This window comes from Akebia trifoliata, chromosome 2 (genome assembly GCF_017979445.1).
Source record: "Akebia trifoliata isolate Shusen 1 chromosome 2, ASM1797944v1, whole genome shotgun sequence".
In the NCBI taxonomy this organism is placed as follows: domain Eukaryota; kingdom Viridiplantae; phylum Streptophyta; class Magnoliopsida; order Ranunculales; family Lardizabalaceae; genus Akebia; species Akebia trifoliata.
Genome location: NC_141376.1, coordinates 33054206 through 33074995, shown reverse-complemented (window position 1 = coordinate 33074995; position 20790 = coordinate 33054206). Strand labels below are relative to the sequence as shown.

The 20790-nt window shown below is 36.3% G+C and overlaps 1 long non-coding RNA gene across 4 annotated transcripts; it reads right to left on the bottom strand.

Annotated features, from left to right (window-relative positions):
* Nucleotides 1–10864: 10864 nt before the first annotated feature.
* Nucleotides 10865–15058, bottom strand: LOC147410193 (uncharacterized). 4 transcript variants are annotated; one of them, XR_015175677.1, is made up of 6 exons: nt 14906–15058; nt 14580–14796; nt 13582–14440; nt 12461–12552; nt 11176–12207; nt 10865–11063 (listed from the first exon to the last, which is right to left on the bottom strand). It is a non-coding gene; the product is annotated as an uncharacterized LOC147410193 (long non-coding RNA). The 4 variants fall into 4 exon arrangements; XR_015175678.1 differs by having other exon boundaries at nt 10865–11392; nt 11538–12207; XR_015175675.1 differs by having other exon boundaries at nt 10865–12207.
* Between the last annotated feature and the right edge of the window lie 5732 nt (nt 15059–20790).

The window sequence follows — 20790 nt, the reverse complement described above, 5'->3', positions numbered from 1 at the left end:
TTTTCGAAACTATCACGCATCTTGTGTTAGTGAGTTTCTATGTTGATTTTAAATGACTAATCTGTATACCTTGAGTTGCACATAGTAATAAGGGCACCCTTATGAGGATGGCACCATAAGATAAGAATTGGATTTCATCACCGATATCTTGTCCTTTTAGGAAATCGAATTCACAGCCACAAAATTAATTAAAACTAGTTAAACTTGACTCTAGGCCCCGCCGAGCTCATTAAGCAAAGCTAATCAAAGTTGTACCAACTGCACTTCTTGATCGTGAACAGTACCTAAGCGTAATCCTACCCCACAGTATTACGTGTATTCGGGAGATAGACACACGTCTATTCTAGAAGAGAAGTGACTTAAGAATGCCCTTGCTCAGCATCGTGCGCCACCTCTCCCCTGGGGATTAAACTAATTGTTTCCTATTTCAAAGACTTGGGTTGGATGCTTTGATTAATCCTTTGAACCAATTAGGAGCTATCTAGTCATAAGAACCCAGTTATCACATGTGAATTCCTCCCTCTTATTATGTGCAATTCTATAGTGTATGTTAGGTAAGAGATCTTAGAAAAATCCAATTGAAGTATTTGATCTGAAAATCACAAGGTCTCATCCACTACCTAGGGTTAGACGAGAAATCAACACAGTACCCACTCCATCAGTCCTAGAAATGGATCCTCATCCAATTCCACATCATCACCTCCATGAGGATTAGCGGACGCTCAATGAGTTGTTCGCCCTTATTACAGCCAACCCTCCCTCATGTATAGCTTTACCTGCCACGAATGTGGCACAATTTGAAATAAGGGCAACCACCATCAATATGCTGCCCAAATTCCACGATTTCGAGAGTAAACAACCATACAATTACCTTAATAAATTCTTGAACTTATGTCGGATATTCAAAAATGGTCACCTCGATGAAGAGAATGTTAAGCTTAGGTTATTCCCTCTCTCTCTTGAAAATCATGTTGCAGCATGGTTAAATTTTTTGGCCTCCAACTCTATCACAACATGGGATGAGTTGTCAAGAAAATTTATAGCCAAATTCTTTCCAATGGTGAAAACGGAACAATTCAAAAATGTCATTCGAAACTTCAAGGGAAGACCGGATAAAGAGTTCTCCCAAACTTGGGAAAAGTTTAATGACCTCCTTGTCAAATGTCCTCATCATGGGATAGACAAAGCTTAGTTAGTTAATTTCTGTTATCGTGACATCCCAATAACCCAACGTATTCTTCTCGAGTCTATGCACCAAGGTAAATTCATGAACCAGACTCCTAATCAGGCATACGAGTTCCTAATCGAACTGGCTGAGAATGCTTGAAATTGGAGCACAAATGTAGGGGACTTTGATAGAGGAGATTTAGGAACCAAGAAACCGGACATGTATGAGGTCAAATCCAATTTGGATCTCAAGAATATCATGATTAGCCTTGTAAGTAGCTTACAGAGTCTCAACAAAAAGTTTAACGCTTTCAGTGTCAAGTCCAATTTCCAATAAGCTACTCCAATTCTGCAAGTACCAACAGATACATTTTCATCATGTCAGCTGTGTGAGAACTTTAATCATTCTACAGAGAATTGTCCCACCTTGCCTACAGCACAGGCAGAGCAAGATAATGTTGTCGAAAATTACAACACATATAGGAAACCCACTCCTAGCTCCTACAGTCAGACGTACCATCCCAACAAGAGGTTTCACCCCAATTTCTCATATAGACAGAGTGAACCTATCCAACCGGGAGGTTCTCCAGGTTTCTAGAAAAATTCCAACTACCAAACTCATTCCAATGTGAACCTACCTTTGGTTCCGCAACCATACTCTTCACCTCAAAATTCTGATCAACAGGCAATCGTTGTCGACCCTATGACCAATTACACTCCTCCTATTGCTCAATCAAACTTGGCATTGGAATCAATGATGGCTAAGATATTAAAGCAACAATAGCAACTCATACAACAACAAATCCACACTAACCAGACCCAGTCTCAGATCAATCAGGCTAATACGCAAGCAATTAACAAATTAGAAGTCTAGATGGGTCAATTAGCTTCATCCATAGGAGAAAGAAACAAAGGGCAGTTTCCCAATCAAACAGTGCCTAATCTAGGAGGAACTGTTCCAAGAGGACAGTATGAAATCACTAGTCAGGCAGGTCCCTCTAATTCTTTTTAAGCCATCCATACCTTACGATCTGGTAAATTGGTGGACAGTAAAGTTGAAATGCCTGAGGAAGTTCTAACCAAAGGAATAACCTCCAGTGCACCTTCCAAAGAAAAAGAAGACCAGTCCAAGGAAACACCTCCACCTCTCGAAAGTCAAATGATCATTCCCCAAGCCTCATTTCCTCATAGACTCATAGACAACAAAAAAGGGAAATAATTGGGAGGAATTTTAGAAATATTAAAAAACGTTTAGATCAATATTCATTTCCTTGATGCAATTCGTCAGATTCCCTCGTATGCCAAATTTCTCAAAGATCTTACCACTGTAAAATATAAAACTCATATGCTAAGAGAAGATGTGATGACAGCTAGGGGTGCAACTTAATTCGATTCAAATTGAGAACCGAACCAAACCGTGAGATTTGGATTGGTTTGGTTCGATTATACTAGTATTGGTTCGATTTCGAGTTTAAAAAATAAATAACCAATGAATTTAGTTCGGTTCTCGGTTCAGGTAATATAACAAACCGAACCAAATCAAAAACCAAATTAATAATATTTAAAATGAAATATTAAATTTTATATTTGATTTTTAATTTTTTTTATAAAACTTAACCCGTTTCTCTCTGTCTCTTTCTGTGTCTCTCCTTTCTATCTCTGTTTGTCTGTCTCTCTCTCCCTCTCACTCTGTCTCTCTCTCTCTCTCTCTCTCTCTCTCTCTCTCTCTCTCTCTCTCTCGCTTGATTGTCTCTCTCGTCTCATCTCTGTGACCTGCTGACAGTACCACCGACTATTAATGCCACCGTCTCTCTCTCTCGCTCGTCTCGTCTCTACGACCCGCTGCCAGTGCCACCGTTTGCCAGTACCGTCGTCTGCCACCGGCTGCTAGTGCTACCGTCTCTCTCTCTCTCTCGTCTCTACAATTTACTGTCATAGACTGCCAATGGCTCATCTTTGCAACCTGTTGCCAAATCCTACCACCAGCTCGTCTCTACGACCTACTGCCAGATCCTACCATCGACTCTCTCTCTCTCTCTGCGACTATGATCGACGACAGGTTTCCCTCTCTATCTCTTTCTCTCTCAACTGCGATTTACAACCAACCCATGAAACTGAACCGAACCAAACCGAATTAAGATTGGTTTGGATTGGTTCGATTCTAAAAAAATTTGGTTTGGTTCTGGTTCGTATATAATGGAACCGATCTTGATCGGTTCAGTTCTGATTTTACTCTAACCCAAATCAACCCGAACCAAGTTTCACCCCTAATGACAACCCAGTCTTCCTGTCTGATTCAATAGATAATTATTCCTAAATTCAAGGACCCAGGCTGTCCTACAATTTCTGTGCACATCGGAGATACGATGTTGAGAAATGTCTATTAGATCTTGGAGCTAGTGAAAATCTTCTTCCTTTCTCAGTCTACTAGTAAGTAGATTTAGGAGAACTTAAACCTACGGATATCACTCTAAGTCTATGTAGACACCCCATTTTTGCACTCGCCTGATTAATCAACTCGTCAACCCGATCACAACGATTCCCAATGATTGATGTTTATTCCAATGCTTTATTTTGTTATTAAATATGTTTAAGAAATCCGGATGAGGTATCTCGAACTGACAAAACTTTAGAAACCACACTACGCTAGGAAAATATAATCCCATAAGAATAGAAATCATCATTTTTCAGAAAAAAAAGAAACTTCACGATAAAAATCACTAAAAATGACCAAATTACCAAAATACCCCTAACCTTAAAATATCCCTAGAGCCTACATTACGCTTAGGAAAATCCTTACGAACACATAAAATAACAAATCGAAACCAAATAAATCATTTCACCAATTTTTACAGAATTTAATAAAATTACAAAAATGCCCCTCATAAAGTTCACGACCATTTCACACACAAATTTCATAAATGACACAAACCAATATTTCCATTGAATCCCTTATGAAAAATCGATTCTAAAACATCCTAGAACATAAAAAATCGATTTAAAACGCGAAAAGTCCTCTCCGAGGACAAAACGATAATTTCACAACTTTTATAATTAAAATTTTTGAAATTAATAAATAAAATATTAAATAATTAAAGTGAAACATTAATAAAATTAATTTAATAATTTAAACTAAAAAAATCGATCAATCAGGCTCTCAAATAAAATTGTTGAGGGTTGCCAAGATATTTCTTCAAGAACCCCTCCATTTGGGGGTCCAAAGAATTAAAGATATAATAGAGGGGGGTTCTCCAAAAAATTAAAGTCAATCAAACAAGACTAAAGTCAAGGTATTAAAGTCAATCAAGTAAGACTAAAGTCAAAATTAAAGTCAATTAAGTAACACTAAAGTCAAGATATTAAAGTCAATCAAGTAAGATTAAAGTCAATCAAATAAGACCAAAAGTCAAAACCCTAATAGAGTTCTAATTAAATAATAACTCTATTTAATAGAATTCTAACTAAAATATAACTCTACCTAAAATAATTCTAATTAAAATACAACTCTACTTAAAACCAATTCAAACTAAAATATAACTTTAACTAAAAAAATTCTAATTAAACACTAATTCTATCTAAACAAACCCTTCAAAAAATCTATAAATAAGGGTCCTCACACTCTATTTTCGTATCAAATAATAAATCCTAAGAGAAGTAGGTCAAAAATCTTCCATAGCCTCTCATAAATCCTAATTTTGAAGTCCCAACTCCTTACCTAACACCCATACTTCGATTTTAACTTGAAAAACACTTAGAAGCCCTTCAAAAACACCCCAAAATTCATAACAAATTCGAAGAATCCAGATCCAAGAGAGAGATACCTTGCCTCGAAGATCAGAAATCAAATCTGGAGACAGAAAGAAGCAAGGAGTACGGTACAAAGAACGATTTTATCAGATCTGAGGGAATAGAATCGTTGCGTTTCGAAGGTAAAATTTCTTTTATTTCTTTTATCTAGGTTTTTTGTTAGCAATGTAGTCTTATTTGGGATAAGTAGAGACCTGCATTGGCCGGGCGGAGTTGGTGCCTAACAACTTCCAACCCGTAATAAGATCCCCGGATTCAGTTTTTCTTCAGTAGATTAGTTTTTTTATCATTTAGAGTCAGTATTCGGTTCCTAGACCGTAATAACTAGGTGGCGACTCCCAAACCTCAAAGGTCAAAAGCTGATCTGCACACCCCGCGAATCGAGGGCCCTTTCAGTGGCGACTCCACTGGGGACATTGAGGATCAGACTTGAAAAACCCCAAGTATGGGAGCATTGCGAGGATGACCTAGTTTATTTTATTTTTAGTTCGGTTTCTTTTACTTGTTTGGTTGTTTATCTATTTTGGTGCAATTGTGGATTATTTGTGTAAACTTTGAGTGTTTTATTTTAGCATGTTATTTTATATGGCTCAATCGAGGGTGATTCAGAATGACCCTAAGTAATTAAAAAGATCAAGAGGTTTAATTGAGGACGGGGTGTTGATTAATGAATCATGAAATTCTATTTTTTTATGTTTTTTTTATGTTTTTTTGTTTTTGTTATTTTAAGGTTCTATCTTTAAAAATTTTTTTTAAATTAATAAATAATAAAAAAAAAACATAAAAATAAATGTTTGTTTAAGGGTGTGCGTTGCATCCTTCGACAACACTTTGGTTTATTTAAAAAAAAAAAATTTAGCATGCTGTCCATTGACAGCAAGAAAATTAATGAATTTTTTTTTTCTTTCTGTTAACAACAAAACGTGCTGGAAGGTTTGGTGTGCCATGAATAATATAGCGTTTTTCAATTTGCACACTACCTTAACAACAAAAAGGTGTTGGTGGTTTTGGTGTGCCACAAATAAAATCGTTCTATTTATTTTATACATCATCTTCTTCATTGTTTTTGTACCCAATTCTCTAAATTTTTCAACAGAGACCGATTCTGTCTCTTTGCCCTCTCGATACAAGATCAGCCCAATCGGTGTATAGCCATCAATTAAATCGTTTTTTTTTTTAATTAAGAAGAAAGAACAATCGATCTTCAAATCTGCCCCATCGTTCTCTACAGTAGAGACCGACTCTGTCTCTCTGTTCTCTTTGTCCAAAACCAGCCCGATCGGCTTAGAACTATGGACAAATTCTTCGACCTCTTGGTGTAAAAATCGGAGATCGATGGTTGATGTTTTTTTTTTTAAATCGCTGTAACATTGGGTATGTTCATCGATTTTTTTCAAAGAAAGGATTTAAGATTGAAGTCTTGATTGGTGGTGGGATCTCAAGTTAGAAGAAAAAGGGATATTTTTTTAAAAAACAGAAAACATTTTCAAGTTGTTTTTTTGCTGAAAATCCGCCTTCGAGTTTAATTTATCTCCAAGAACTCGAATTTATTTCGTCTCTTGTTGGGAAAAATCAACTGATTGAAATCAACAGCGTTGGGGCTGTTGCTGTGGCGCTCAATGTTGAAATTAACAGGACTGTACAAAGACTCATTCAATCGGATTTTGGACCTCACTTTCATTGTGAAAGCCATGGATTGTTGTAAATCCACAATCAGAAAGGTTTTCATCCATTAGAATTCCTTGTCTTCGATACCTTTTCCAGCCATATATTTTATTTAAAAAGAGGAGCGAACAAAAAAAACAATTCTTTTCTTTGGGTTGCATTCATGTTTCATCTGAATCCGTTAGATGAGGTCCAATCTGAAAATTTGAGAATGAAAATACAATTCATGAGTGTTGGATCGGCGAGTTGGAAACAATAATTCATGGGTCAATATTTAGTGCACCATCAGTATGTTTGTTGAAAACAAAGTTGGTATGATTTTTTTTTTCTTTCCTCAGTTTTTTTTTTTTTTTAAAAAGGGGTTGTCTTTTAAAAAATAAAAAATAATAAATAAATAAATTTCTTAGCTCATCAATCATTGTTCCATCTTCAATATCCCTTGAAATTTTGAATTATTTCAGATTGTCAAAAGTAACCCCCGATTGGACCATTAAATTTTTTTTTTTTGGAAAATCTCAAAAGTTAAACTTGTGGTATATCATGTGATATTCGATTTTTCTTGGTACGTTATTTTGTCATGATACGTGCGTAATTGCGACTTAACTAAGCGATTAATTGATCTTGATTGGTATATACCTTGATTATTATTGACATTGGGCCATGTTTTGATACCGAGGGTATATCCATCCTTCCTTAATACCTTGATCACATGCTATTCAATTCATTTATTGATTTAATAGTAAATTTTGCCGTGATATCTCATTTACATGTCGTGATCCTAATTTTGATGTACATACCCTGATTTTGATTTCGATGCTATGGTTTATATATTTTGGTATGTTAATAGTATGATCTGACCCATGAGCCCATTTGTTTAAAAAAGGCCCCGGGCACACCCCACCCTGTTTTACACACACCACATGCACGTTTACTGTTTTGCACGTTTGCACGTCCCATTTAGCCAACGTGGCATTAGTGCGTGGCCCGATCTCTTCGGAGATGCGACGTCATACATGAAAATCACAACTCCAGTCACGTACCTTAGGGTATATCAAACTGGGACATCAGTACCGTCTGATTGGGTGACTCTGAAAGGTATATCGATGCACCCAGGCTGGAGCGACCTAAGCCTTTAACCTATTGTAAGCCACACAGTCACATATCCCTTTGCCAACGTAGTACTAGTACGTGGTTGGTCCCTTCGTGGGATGCCAAACCATTTATGAAAGTTACAACTCTTGACTCGTACCCATAGGTATATAAAAGATAATTCAAGTACATCAATTGCACTTCTTAGTCAAAATCAGTGCCTAAGTGAGATCCTACCCCGTTATACCCTACTGTACGAGGGGGATAGACTACGTCTATTCTAGACGAGAGGTATTTAAGTGGGCCATTCCTCAGCATCGTGCGCCACCTCTCAACTAGGGATCAAACTGGCTATTTTTGACTTCAGAGAAGTGGGTTGAAGTTTTAGATTATCACCTATACGGTATATCAAACCAAGTAACCACGTATCGAGAGGTATATAGGTGTGTTTGGGCAAGGGTGGCCAAATAAAAATACATTGCACGTAGTAAGCTTAGAATCTAGAAACCTTCCGTATAGGTCACGACTCAAACTTGTTAAGTTTGCTATCCTCCCAGCATAAATGTGCAAAATAGAGGTGCACATTTTCAAAATCATCACTACACAATGACAAACACGTGCACTCGCATTGCATTTGCATTAGTCAAGGAGAATTTTCCAAAATTCAAGGATCTGACATTTTTCCAAGGAGAGGTTACCCTCAAGGATTGGGACACTTCGACAAATTGTCGAATCATGCTACAAAATAGACTGTCACTAGCTTTGGCATTCGGATGTCGAACTATCTACCACAATAGATTGGGTATCTAGTTGGCTTCCACCCTCTACCAAAGAGGGGCATCTGTAGACACCCCATTTTTGCATCTGCCTAATTCGACAATTCGTCACCTGGTTGTTGTGAATTCCTAATGATGAGTATAAAAGAACTCGAAGGCTTGTGAGTACTATTCTTGATTACTTCTGTTTCTAATTTTTTTTCATCTCCCTACTCATCATAACTCGACATAGAAGTTTACACATGCTTAAGATCGCTACACCTTACACCTAATTTAGCAAGCACGTATGCTTAGGTTCGCTACACAGTTCAACAACTTAGAGACTTCGCTATACTAGGAAAATATAACTTTGGAACTTAGAAATACTCACACAATGACTGAAAGAAACCTCACGCTAAAATTCAAAAAGATCTGTAAAAATCATCAAAATGACGAAAATACCTTTCATAAATTTCAGACTCACTATTTAGTGGACGATCGGATCGAGGTGATTTCAGAATCAGTCTACAGAATTCTCAGGTACTTAAAGAATATACCTGGGAAAGGACTTTTCTTTGGAAAAAGTGAGCAAAGAAATATAAAAGTTTTTACAGATGCGAATTGGGTTGGATCTGTTATAGATAGAAAATCAACTTCTAGATATTGCATGTTCCTATGAGGAAATTTAGTAACTTGGAGAAGCAAAAAGCAGAATGTAGTGGCTCAAAATACTATTGAAGCTGAGTTTAGAGTAATGGCACACAGAATATGTGAACTATTGTGGTTAAGGCGAGTTCTAGATGAGCTATAGAAGGAGGTAGAGTATGCAATGAAACTATACCGTGATAATATGGCTGCAATTAGCATTGCCCATAATCTTGTTCAGCATGATCGAACTAAGCACGTGGAGATTGACCGACACTTGATAAAAAAGAAACTTGAAGCTAGCATCATTTGTTTGCCATTTGTATCTACAACTCAACAAACTGCTAATATTTTGACAAAAGGACTTCCTCGACCTAATTTTGAATATCTAATCAGCAAATTGGGCATGATAGACATCTATACTCCAACTTGAAGGGTGAGTGCTAAAAAATAGGCCTTTTTTGTTTTGTTTCTTATGATAATAAAATCTGAAATTATTGATCAAATATTAAAGGATAGGTTGTTATGTTGGTTAAATTAGCGATCGGATATTTAAGGATAGGTTATTATGTTAGTTCAGATTCTATTGTTATAATTTGTTAGATTGTTGAGACTTTCTAGGTAGAGCTCTCTATTTATTTTGTAATCTTTTATTTGTTTAAGATAAGTAAAATATTTTCCTTCCCCTAAAATTCTTCACACCTCATAAGCGAAAGATGTTCTTTGAGTTTTAGCATTCTAAAGCATATGTTGGGACCCACAATAAAGAGAAGAATACCAACATAAATAATGATGAAAGTGCAATTATGACGATTCAGTACTTGAAAAGTTGAAACATATTCAGCATTGTCGTTTAATTGAAAATACCAAGGAAAGAATAAAGATTAAAGAAGCAAAGAAAAAAATAGAAATAAAAAATAATAATAATAATAATAATAATAATATAGTACAAAGAAGGCATGTGTCAACAAAGACATCCTGTAATTCATAATGGGGAGAACAGGTTTTTGGCAAGACATGGATCATAAAGTGTGTGCCCTTAGCATCCTTTTCGATTATGATCAATGGAAAAGGGGCTATATATTTTGAAAGTTCTAGGGGCATAAGTTTTTGGCAGTCACATTTTCTTAGAGAAAATTAAATTACTATTCAGGACTTCTAGTGAAAACACCTACATAGGAATTCATTTGAAATAAGTTCCAGGTGCTTTGACAAAAGATAACATTTATGAATATGGCTGGGAAACCAGCCAATTGGGGTAGGAATCAACCTCAGGATCATATCCAACCTATGATAAGTGCAAAACATTATAAATCTTTCCCTGATAGAGAAATCTGTAAAGTATGAGAGAGAAGGAAATATCTTAAAAGGAAAAGGACGCCAAAGACGCTACATAATACCTTCAAAGCAACCCATCTACTTGATGGAGCAACAAAGCATAATCAATTAACAAACACTACGAGTTCTGCCGAACAACAAATGAATATTTTGGGGGTGTCACAAACTCAGTTACCTAGAATAATTTGAAGCATACACAATTACCTGCTTCGAGTAAGATTAGAATTTTGTCAAATTCCCTTCCCTCGGCAAAAGCTGTAACAACTTTTGGAGTAGCCCTGGCATTGATATATATTTTAAGTGCAAGGTCATTATCAACAGTCTACAATGAAAACTTGCATGAAGATATCAAAAAATGATAAAGAATGTATCACCACAAATTACATAGTCACCACAAATGGCTCAAATGGCTTAGATTGACAATTTCATATCAAATAGATCCGACTCATTAGACACAAGTTTCAAACAAAAAATAAGTTGCGAGTTTTTTCGTGAATGTATCGGAAAAGCCAAAGAATGGGAAGAAGTGCTATCTTAAACTCTCAACCAAACCTTCACAAGGTCTCCAAGTTACTCACTACATTCAAGCTGTAAATTCTGTTTTGATCGAAGAAAGAAAGATTCGGAATTTTGATCAATACCTATCTTGAAACAAAAGAAATAGAAATGAAAGATGAAACATAAATCATGGGAAATCTCATGAAAATACCTTGGAATAAGGTTCAATCCTATTCATGGGGATTCCATAATATCCATTCAACATATCCTTAGGATTGTGGCTTATGAGCCTTGATCTTAGCTTCTCATTATCATCCCTGCATATTGTAGCTACCTTGACACCATTTTGGGATAAAGCTGAGGCAATGGAATAAGCCACCTTGGTAAGGTTTCCTCTAAGAAGTACTTGCTTTGTTCTTTTGGGGATGCTATTAAGCACAACAGCAACAGATAAGCTACTCCCATCCATCACCCTAATCTTGAGCTTTGGGTGTTTTTTTTTTTATGTAAAGCTCAAAAATGAAACCAAAGTTCATAAATCCATGAAAAACCACATCAAGTTAACTGAAATACCAGAAATTTCGCAACAGAATCAGGAGTACGGAGGATTCCCTACAGCCTCCTTATATTTTGTCTGAGAAAACTATTCTTGGAACCGCTGAATAACCCGATATTAAAAAAAACAATGGACGAGTAAACTTCCAACATGCAACAAAAGTACATAGCATGCAAAACTATGACTTTAATTTAGTATGTTGAACACATGATTCTAGGCCGCATGAAGTTCAAGCTTCTCTACTTTCTTGCAGTTCTAGGAAAAATGCAGGAGTAGGCTGAAAAAATCAGGAGACAAGAATTAATTTACCAAGTCTAGATTATTTAACTGTAGCAGACATCAGATAACATTGTTTAGTACAAACTTTAATTCACTGTAATGGCACGAAAAAGGGAACCTTTCATAGACATACTTGGCCACTGACAAAAGACCACAATTGTTACCTCATTTACTGTGGCAAGTAAGACCTGCCCTCGCCTATAAACAGTATAAAAACCTCCTACTGATGAAGCTTCTGCTATTAAAAATATAGGATTTGGGCTATAATGGCGATACCAGTCTCCAAGTCATACTGTACTTATGGGATATCTGCAACTTCATATTGACACAATACAACACCAGGGAAGTTGTCAGCAAAATCTGGTGGGAAGAAAAGATCTGCCAGTTTCTTTGTAAAAGCTGGTTAACCTGCAAATCAAAATCATTGAAAGAACAATACTTGAAACTTCAAGATAGCGAGAAAACTTAGAAACATACTGACTTTCAATGAGAACAGTACTGATAGTATGGATGCCGATAAATATAACACTTCCAGATTCGTCGGACATGATTGAACTCCACAACTTAAAAATGGAGAAAATATACATGAACCAATGTGAAAATTCCTAACTCCTAAGTTTTATTATAAGAAAAAGGTAAATGGAAAAGAAGATAAGTGGACCTGGCTAAGCACCAAATTCAATCACATGCAGTTTTGAGTAATTTGTCCAACATTGATAGTCTTTGAGGCAAAGGATTTTCAATCCCTTGAACCTGCATATAACACACAAATAACTATAATTTCCCAACTCAAATAACATCTTAGCATCAAATTATGTAAGTGAGAACTTGAGACCAGACACAGAAATGGTAGATAATTTTTAACCACCAGAAAGTTAGTTTCCCTCAACAGGTTGTCATCATCACCGAATCTGTCCATTATGATATTATTCTCTATACAGACAAAACTATGACCTAAACAAACATTTTCGTTCAATAGTCGGGATGTTTCAATCACAAGCTTCGTAAACAAGCAACAGGGCACATGAGTGAAAGCATTGGATCAGGAGTTGAGACCCAAGAATAAAAAGTGATTAATTCAAACAGCTTGAAATCTCAGATCAGGCTGTAATTACACAGTTTACCCATGAGGTATGCTGACATTCAGTCAGTGAGTGCAAATGAGTATAACCTGGACTGAAGGACCATGAGAGCCTCAGCTGAGGTCCTCATTTGGATCACGTGGACTACCACATGTTTTTGGGTGCCATTTGGAAGTTCAATCCATATAGATAGGTGGTCCTTAGGTCAATATAACCCAATCTCATATTGTATCTATGACCCATCTTTTTGGCAATGCTCATGTGACCCACAAGGAGCCTAGTGAAGAGCAAATTTCTTCTGAGAATCATCTCCTCACCATGGGAATGATCCTCACAGAAAATCATCCCTTTTAAAACTTACAAGCCTTTAAAAAATGTGGACTTCAAATTGATGGTGATATAATTTGATCTTATGGCGGACCTTTAATTATGGTGAACAAGAAAAGTTGCAGTAAAAGAACAACCTCCTTGGCCAAAAGCTGAGTCAATAAGGCTTGATTGACAGCCACTGTTGACATTACCATGGGCAGCCCTATCTATGTTTGGAGAGGTATAAACAGCCTCCTTACTTGATGCAACCACTGTTTGGCACCTAAGCATTCTAGTCCTCGTTAACGAAGGGTTTGGGTTCCAAGACCAACCATTGGTAATCTCACAATTTTTCTACCAAATGGGATAAAGGAAACATACAGACACTCACATCATATAGCAGTAAATCCCGAATTAGTTAGCAAGCACCCAATTTGAAGCATCTTCATCTGTTATTCCATTGAAAACATCTATAAATTGTATCATTCACAAATTTCCAAGTAGAAAATGGGAAGATAGACAGGTTTGTGAAAGGCAATTTGGATTAAAGCCAAATAACATGAAGGGGATAAGGGATGATCATCACACAAGTCAAGGTGTTATTTAAGACTAAGATCATGCGCACACTCAGCCACTCATAAACGCCAAGATGCACATAGGCATAGAGAGCATGCATACAGAGAGTGCCCACACAATACACACACACACACAAGCATACCTCTTCTACATCCTTTAGGTAGAGAGACGCGACAATAACTTGTAAATCTCTAGGTACTTCAACACCATCCCCAAAATATGTGTTAAACAATTGGCTAGAGCTACCCAACTCAATACAAATCAAATCCCATCAGAAGGTTCCACAAAAGTTATATGCTTAGGATAGACAGAAAAGAATGAAACCTCATCAATTAAAATAGTTGTTATGTGAGGATTACACCTGTTTGTTGATGTGGTCAACGAAAATTGAAAAATTAAAGGAACCTTTGATGCATCACAGTGGCACTGCATCAAACTCATCACATTACAGAGGTAAAGCAATAATACTGTACTAAGATTTGATGGGTAGCTAAAACATGATAACAGTATAGAGGTTAGTCTCTATAACAATCCACAAAACACAAGAGAGCATAAAACCAAGAACACAGGTTAATCCCTGTTACAATCCACAAAATACATGAAACCAAGAACACGGGTTAATCCCTGTTACAATCCACAAAATACATGAAACCATGTGCAGCAACCATGCTAGCCTGCAACAGAACCAAAATTTATCTATGAGATGAATCATATATCAATAACAAAACATTATCTATGAAATGCACACAAAGAAACCATAGTGGGTATAAAAAAATTCCAACTTAAACCACGAAAACCAAAATTCTTACTTACTGTTCACAGGAAAACCCTAATTTTCTTGAAAACGCTAGATATTTCAACTTAAATGTACGTAATCGCTCCAAAAATTCCAAAACTTACTACCACCATTACTAAATCAAAGTTGAAAGCTTTTTCGGAGTTTCATGGTGGAATCGAACGGAAAGAAGCTCTGAGAGAGAAAGAAAGAGAGAGATTACCTGGAAGATCACTAGAGTTGTCGATCACAAGCCTTGAGTCGAGAGATAAACAATGAGAGCGAGAAATAGAGAGATCAAGCTTAAATTCAAAGATCGCACATTTATGCAAAATGGAGATTGAGAGATGGAGTTGTGGCCTACCTGTTCGTGTTCAAACTTCGAAGGAGAGATCAAGTTTCAGAGAAGATGGAGAAGATATAGAGAGACGGAGGAGTGGCCTTGAGAAGATGAAGATGGAGGAACTGAAGATGGCGTTTGGACAGGACTCATTGGCTACTTCTGACTCTTACGGGGAGTTAGAGGTCGTTTGGATAATTTAGATAAGCAACTCCTTCGGAGAATTACTCCGCGCAAGAGTAAAAAATTGCTCTTTATGAAAAAGTTGCTAAAACCTACTTCTCAATTTCGCATCTTACGGGAAGTAAACTTTTAACGGCTCATTTTACCGAAATACCCCCAACTTTTTTAATTTTCCACGAAAATACCCAATTGCGCCCCAAATCAGACGAAGAAGGAACTCGCCCTTTCTTCTTCATCGATCTGCTCTGCTTGCAACCGTTCGCCCATCCGAAGGAGTTGCTCTCTCCCTCTCTCTCTCTCCCTGCTTGCAGCTGTTCGGCCAGCCGAAGGAGTTGCTTCGCCCTCTCTCTCTCCATCTCTTTCATTAATCTGCTGCTTGCAGCCGTTTGGCCAGCTGAAGGAGGTCTTCGCCCTCTCTCTCATCGATCTACTGCTTGCAACCGTTCGGCCATCCGAAGGAGGTACTTCTCCCTCTCTCTCATCGATCTGCTGCTTGCAGCAGTTCGGCCATCCGAAGGAGGTGCTTCGCCCTCTCTCTCTCCTTATCTCTCATCGATCTACTGCTTGCAGCCGTTCGGCCATCCGAAGGAGGTGCTTCGCCCTCTCTCTCTCTCTCTCCCTCTCTCCCTCCCTCCCTCATCGCCATATAACATGTTAATTTCGAAGGTCTGATTGGTGATATTGGAGAAGCATCTGTTGTTGATTTAATGAGATTTGATTGTCACTATTTCTCTTTCTTAATCCAGATACATTGCAGGTTAATTTGCTCTCTAGATCGCTGAACACAATTCCACTCAAAATATTCTGTCCGCCTTTATAATTCCAAAACACAAAAAAAAAAATCGATTTAGTTCCTTGATAAACATGTGATGAATCAAATCTTGTTTATCAGATCTTGATTTGATTTTTTTTTTATGTGAGACAATGAGATCTCTGTTCATCTACAAATGTGTTTAGCCTTTACTATCAAGAATTGACGACAATTTATAATGCTTATTGATTTCTTATGTTCATTAGTTCATTCACTAATTGCAGCGTTTACCTGCATGGTAGCCCATTGTTTGCATAGGTGTGTTTCTGTTAGTATATCCCATGATGCTTTGACGTTCTTTTTCACATTGCATCATAAGACAGCTATTTTTCTTTGCAGCGTTATTAGCATCCACTTAACAAATGCAAAGTCCTTGGTGGGAATCGCTGGAGTGGCATTAGAGATTCAAAAAGAAAAAAATGCTTGTTAATTCTCTATTCTATCATTCTTAACTTGAATAGATTTCCATGTTACTACCTTCACTTTATTTATTGTTGGTTCAAAATTATATTTCATATCCATGCAACAATATATTCTTTTTGTTCCAGTGTCTACTGTCTAACCTTATCCATCTTGGCCACAAGTATGAGTACAAGTGACTTTAAAGGAATCGAGTTGCTCTGTGGTACTTAGTACCTTGTTTATAGATGTTGGAATCCTTAATTACTTTCATCTTTATTCATGTTCTGTTTATATTTTGCATTGAGTAAAGGTAATTTTGGTATTCTGCTTTTATTCACTTATTAATGTTAGTTTAATAAAATTTTGAGATTGCATACTATAAAATAAATAGAGAAAGGAGCCATTTCTTACCTTAGTTCGTTCCCCTCATCTTGTTGACTCATTTTTTTGATTTTCTTCATCCTCTCTCTCTCTCTCTCTCTCTCTCTCTCTCTCTCTCTCTCACTCTATATATATATATATATATGGGTCAGGTTCAAGGGCCATATGAGAAAACTTTCGACGGTAGATAAAATTTTAAAATATGGGTTAGAAATTTTGGATTGAACTGATTTTTGTGAGGATGATCTCTATGATGGGAAGATCATCCAAAAAAAAAAAAAAAAAATCAGCCCAATCTGAAACTTCTAAACCCATTAAAAGTGATTTAGAATGTGGACCGTCGATTTTTTACCAATTTTTATCACTAATTTGTAAATCACTTTTGATGGATTTAGAAGTTTCTGATTGAGCTGATTTTTTGTGAGGATGATCTTCTCATCATAGTGACCATCCTTGCAAAAAATCAGCTCAATCCAAAACCTCTAACCCTTATTTTGAAAAACGAAAGTTTTCTCATATGGCCCTTGAACCTGACCCTATATACATATATATATATATATATATATATATAGAAGATACAGGGTGACATTCGGAGAGCCCCAAAGAGAGATAAATGTTTTTTCAATGTATGGGTTAAATCATCCAATTTTTAAGGGAGATGCTGTCAATTTTTTTTTTTTTTAATTTTAAGTATATTGGATTTAAACACAATTATATTAATATTTAATATTTAAAATATTAAATTATATTATATTAATATTTATTATATTATATTATATTATATTAATATTTATAATTAAAATATAAAAAACAGTATAGTTTGAAGGCATATTATGATACTAAAAAAACAAAAAACAGTAACTGGTATAATATAAGGGTATTCTGATCTTTTTTTCTAGAAGTCATGAGAAGTCAGTATGGTTCCCAAACAGACTTCCAGCACAAAAGTACTTCTGCCAGTACTTCACAGAGTTGATTGTCAAACGCCCTTCTGCACAGAATTACTTTTCCAGCTCCTCCACAGAGTACTCCAGCTCCTGTTCTTTGCAACAGTAGTTCTGCTCCTGGTATCCAAACACGCCCGAAATGTCTTGGGTACCAAACCATTCATGTAAAATGAATTAGAAACACCAGCGAGTCAACTCATTTAAACCGTTTCACCATCAGTAAGAAACGGTTAAAGGCCGTTTCCTATTTGAAACGGCAATAAGCTGTTTTACGTGGCCATTCCTATTTGCCAATTTTGGTGTAGTGTGGGACGGACAATTATGGGTGCCTTAAGGGATCATTGTGGTTGTCATTTGTGAATCACAGAATTGTTCAAAGTTTCAACAAGAAATTCTAAATAGGCAAGTAGCCATGCTGATATCTTTCAGATTACAATAGATATTTTATACAAGAAAAATATTAAGTTTAGAGAAACAATGTGATAGGCCTGGATCATTATGTAAAACATGATCGTGTAAAAATTAAGATTTATTGAAGCTCAAAGTTATGCATTGCGGTGATATTGAGACATAAAACAGAGCAGGATGCCCATAAAAAATTGGCTGTTCTGTGAACATGGAGGGAAAGAAGAGTAAATCTGTCAATTGTACCTTCATGTATGTATCTATGTCTGGATCTGGGACAATCCCTGCTTGCTTCTCCCTTCTACTGACCTCCATCATAATGTCTTCACAGGCAAAGAAATAAGTTACCTTTATTATATAGTTAAGAACTCAAATTTAAGTGGGGTTCCACAATAAAAATCATCATTGATGTGTGTCCAAGGAAAGCATACCTGCTCGGCTTCCAACACCTTGACAACAAGCTGAGAAATCAAGTGTTTCTCTCACAGTCATCTCAAGAATGTGAAGGTCATATTGGCTTATATAGGCTGCTGTTTTCTGAGGAACAAACTCTTCAAGTCTATAGCCATTGTAAGAGATTTCCCCAGTAACCTAAAGAAAGTAAAGGGGAAAAGATACACAATGCTTTGGCAAAAAATTACAACATATGTATAATGCGAGTCAAGGTTTAAAATGTCGTATAAATTGAATGTTTTGGTTAATGAAAAAAACTGATACGTTATCGGTTGATATATTCGATACATACCCATTCCCAAAACATTGAATGTTTCATATCGGTATTGGCCAATACCAATACATATCGACCGATACATTCCAATATTTTAAACCATATTGCGAGTAGCCATTAAAAGAAACACGACTACAAACTGAATAACGTTTTGTATATTATGTGTATGTGAACATTGGGGTGGATATGCATACAGGGTTGATAAATGTAATCCAAGACACTTTAACATGTAATCCAAGACACTAGGTTCCGACACTTGGCTTTGGACATCAATTATGCCAAGGCTTCATGAGCATTCATTAGGACTTGTGGATCAACTGAATCCATTCCTTGAAACAAGGACATTACGAACCAAAATTGAGTCTATTTGGTTTAAGTATTTAAAATCTAAAACATAACTTTGAGCTACTCGTCACTTTAGAATGCTGCAGACTTTTAGTACATCATTGTACATATTAATAGAATTATCCTTAATTAATGCTTCATATCAGATCATTTTATTAATAAAAGAAGCTAAAGAGCAGAAAAAATAAAAAATAAATAAACCTTGAGAGATTGGTCTAGTTTCCCTGAAAAAGCCAATAAGAAGGTAGTTTTCCCACACCCTGGAGGGCCAAGCAATAGAGTCATTCTGCAACCCAGACAATCCAATATGAATGAACATAACATCTCACCTTTAAAAATCTTCTTTTATAGGTTTCCCTCTAAAATGTAAACAACTTTGGGGGGTAAAAAAAATCCATTTAGGGGATGGGTTTTGAAGTGACTCTAGATTCCACACCTATTCACTGGTAGTTGAGGTGGAAGGTTTCTAACAACACTCCACCATGAAGCAGAAAAGATCATATTTCTATTTCAATTTTATCTATTAGAAAACATTAAAAAGAATCATTGGATGCAATTACCAAGGAAAATTACAATATATAGCAGCCTACGGGCATGATGTGGCATGATCACTACTGTCCACTTGACCAAATCAATGTGATACATATCAGATGAATGGTATGGATTGGCTATGTCAGCTCTCCATGTGGCATTCCATTTCAGTGAGAATGTTTGGACACCTTAGGAAGTTTCCCCATACAGTTTCCTAAATGTAACCGTCTAGTTTATACATACCACTTTCTATGGCAACTGTTTAAGGGATTGACAATATTTTTTGACTCAAAAAAAAAAAAAAAAACAAACAAACAAACAAAGAGTAAAATAAATGGATTTGGCTCTAATCATTTGAATTGTCCACTAAAAGGATTTGAATTGTGTGAGTTGGCGAGACTTGTATGTTCTACCTTCCAGGCTTGATGATTCCGCTAACATCTTTGATGATGCTTATATTGGCTTCTTGAGACTTTGCACCTAACAGCTTTGTAAAACCCTGTCCAACTGAACGGTCTAGTAATGAATGAGGAAGAAAAAGGATTAAGAAATTTCTACAAAGGAAAGGACGAACACCCAATAACTATCAAGCTGGTAATTAGGTCCCAGAGCCAAACCAATTTGAATTAAAGACAATATTAATAATGGTAATAAAGCAGGGAAAAAAAAAGAAAAAAGGCCATCGACATAATCAAATTAATACAGCTACTTACAGAAAGTATGCCTTTGGAAGAGTTCCATAAAGTGGGGTGGGGCTTGCCATGAACTATCCCAGATCATATATAACCAATTAATACCAAAAAGGCATTGAGTCACTTAATGGGAAAGGGATGAATACCAGTTTTTTCTTCCTAGCATTTGAATTTGCTAGGAGCTCTGCCACTTTTTCTAATAGTTGCCTTTCCTCATTAGCAACACACTCCTATAAATACAAAGTAACAGATTAAAAAGTTTTGGAAGAATGAAACACATTCACAAATCCAACTAAAAGAAAGATTTGAAATTGAAAATTAACTCACCTTAAACATCTTTTCAAGCTCACACAATTTCTTGTCATGGGTGATTTGTGCTTCTTCCACAATTTGAGATAGTTTGGATGTGTGAGTGTCAAACAACTTGAAGAAGTTCACATTAATTTTAGAAATACACCGTGTAGCCTCTATTGCTCTCGAGTGTC